The sequence below is a fragment of the Colobus angolensis genome, unplaced genomic scaffold, assembly GCF_000951035.1.
Source record: "Colobus angolensis palliatus isolate OR3802 unplaced genomic scaffold, Cang.pa_1.0 Scaffold63, whole genome shotgun sequence".
In the NCBI taxonomy this organism is placed as follows: Eukaryota; Metazoa; Chordata; class Mammalia; order Primates; family Cercopithecidae; genus Colobus; species Colobus angolensis.
This window is the reverse complement of record NW_012119932.1, coordinates 7,688-10,001: the sequence shown is the minus strand read 5'-3', so window position 1 is coordinate 10,001 and position 2,314 is coordinate 7,688.

Genomic DNA, 2,314 nt, shown 5'->3' with positions numbered 1-2,314 from the left:
TCTGGTTGGCAGGGCAACCGGCCTTCACTTGGTGGCGTTCAGTGGGTGCCCTCATTGGTTTCCTTCAGTTAGCGCCCTCAGTTGGTACCCTCAGTTGTTTCTCTTCAGTTGGTGTTCCTCAGTTGGTGGTCCTCAGTTGTTGGGCGGTGGTGGAAGGAGGATGAATCCATTTGTGCTCACTCTTCCCGCAGTCACAGCTCTCAGGCTTGTTGCATCGAGGCCCTTCTAAAATAAACCAAACATGTTGGCAGGTTTTTCTTAGCAGACAAGTCAGCTCAAGGCATGGGTGTGACACAGGGTGTGGGCTGGTATCACAATGCCATCGCATGGCCCAGGGCTGCCAGTGCCAGCAATGCTTTTGCCAGGAAAAGGTGAAAGGTGTTTAGCTCTGTAGACTTGGGGGCAAGTGAAGGCCCAAGCTGCCCAAGAATAGCCGGGGTGCCGCATGGGGTCCACACTGAATTGTCGCATATGCACCAAAGGCAACCGTAATCAGGGCTGGCACAAGTATTCTGCAGAGCTAACCTGTGGCTCTGATGTCTACGAGTGGACAGACAGCGAAGACGTAGGCCACGATATACAGGAGCAGAGGCGCCCGGAACACACTGTCCCCAATGCCATCCACAAGACGGGTTATCTCAGGATGTGGTGGGTGCAGCTGTCCTGCAGCTCTGAGAGCCATGAGGTGGAGGTGGCACTAGAGCCAGCTCCACGTTTTGGAGCCTGCACAGTCGAATTTGGGAGCCAGCGAGGGTCCAGACAGCAGCACATTGGCCACCAGAAGACACCCACAGGTAGGGAGGTGACAGATACTGCTTAAATTCGGGAGCTCCTCTGTCTATTGCTTGCCCAAGTTTCCCCCAGAGGCATCCAAAGCCTCAGTTTTCTCATCTATAAAAGACGTGATTGTTTTGAGGTTTCCATAAGGTAAGTGTGTAAAAACCATGGCAAAATGCTTGTAATTTAAAAAAGAGCGTTTCTATGAGGCTTCTATATGGTAAGTTTGTAAAAATCTGGACACAATACCTATTTTTTTTAAGTGTTCAGTATATGGAGAAGGAGGATTATTTTTTCTCATTTAATTTTCAGAGCAAGTTTATAAAATGGGTGATATTCATATTTCTTAGACAATCTAACCAATGATAAGAAAGAATAAATAGATCACCAAAGTCACAAAGCAGTTCACAATGCGTTCATTGGGTAATTTCTAGTTAAGAGTAGCAAAGATGATCACATTGAAAATTTTGTATTATGTTGTGGTTTTCACTTACACAATCCTCTTGGTGTTTTGAAATCGTAGATTCTAAGTTGCTCTATCAAAGTGATCATTAGAAAAATGTGATGTACTTAGTGAGTAAATATTAGAAAATTTCTCGTGTTAGTCTTGTTAATTTGATTGAACATATGTATTATTTTCAAAAATGTAAATCGAATATATGTGGTTTGGATATATATGTGTATATATGAAATATGACTTGACATTTTAGAGTAGGGTTAGCTCATGGCAGTGTTTTCTCTGAAAGCACCTGCAGAAATCTCTCTCTCTAGTTTGTAAATGTTTCAGAGATTGTGGGGCAAAGGTGATTCTATGAATCCCAGACACTGCATGAGGCAGATTTGGTTTCAGTAATTTTGGCATCGTTCATTGTAAGGGATGATCCCTAGGAACTTCTTCACAGTGAGAAACCTGAAAGGTCCCTGCAGCCAGCAGTGAATGAAAGGTGGGGCGGGGCCTTGTGAGCCTTGTGCCTGTGCTCTCAAGTTCCAAGTTTGTGGGGATGCATGCAGGGGATTCTGGACCTGATTTTTTCCTCTGAACCAGGATACGGACTGGTTGGCAGGGCAACTGGCCTTCACTTGGTGGCCTTCAGTGGGTGCCCTCATTGGTTGCCTTCGGCTAGTGCCCTAGTTGGTACCCTTAGTTGGTGTCTTCTGTTGGTGGTCCTCAGTTGTTTCTCTTCAGTTGGTAGTCGTCAGTTGTTAGGCAGCGGTGGAAGGAGGATGAATCCGTTTGTGTTCTCTCCTCCCCCAGTCACAGCTCTCAGGCCTGTTGCATACAAGCCCTTCTAAAATAAACCAGACAGATTGGCAGGGTTTTTTTTTAGCAGACAAGTCAGCTCAGGGTATGGGGGTGATGCATGGTGTCAGCTGCTAGTGCATTGCCGCCCCATGGCCCAGGGCTGCTGCTGTGCCAGCCATGCCTTTGCCAGGAAGAGTCGATAGGTGGTAAGTGAAGGTCCAGCTGCCTGAGAAGAGTAGGGGTGCCCCATGTGGACCACATTAAACTGTCGCATGTGCACCAAAGGCAGCCCCA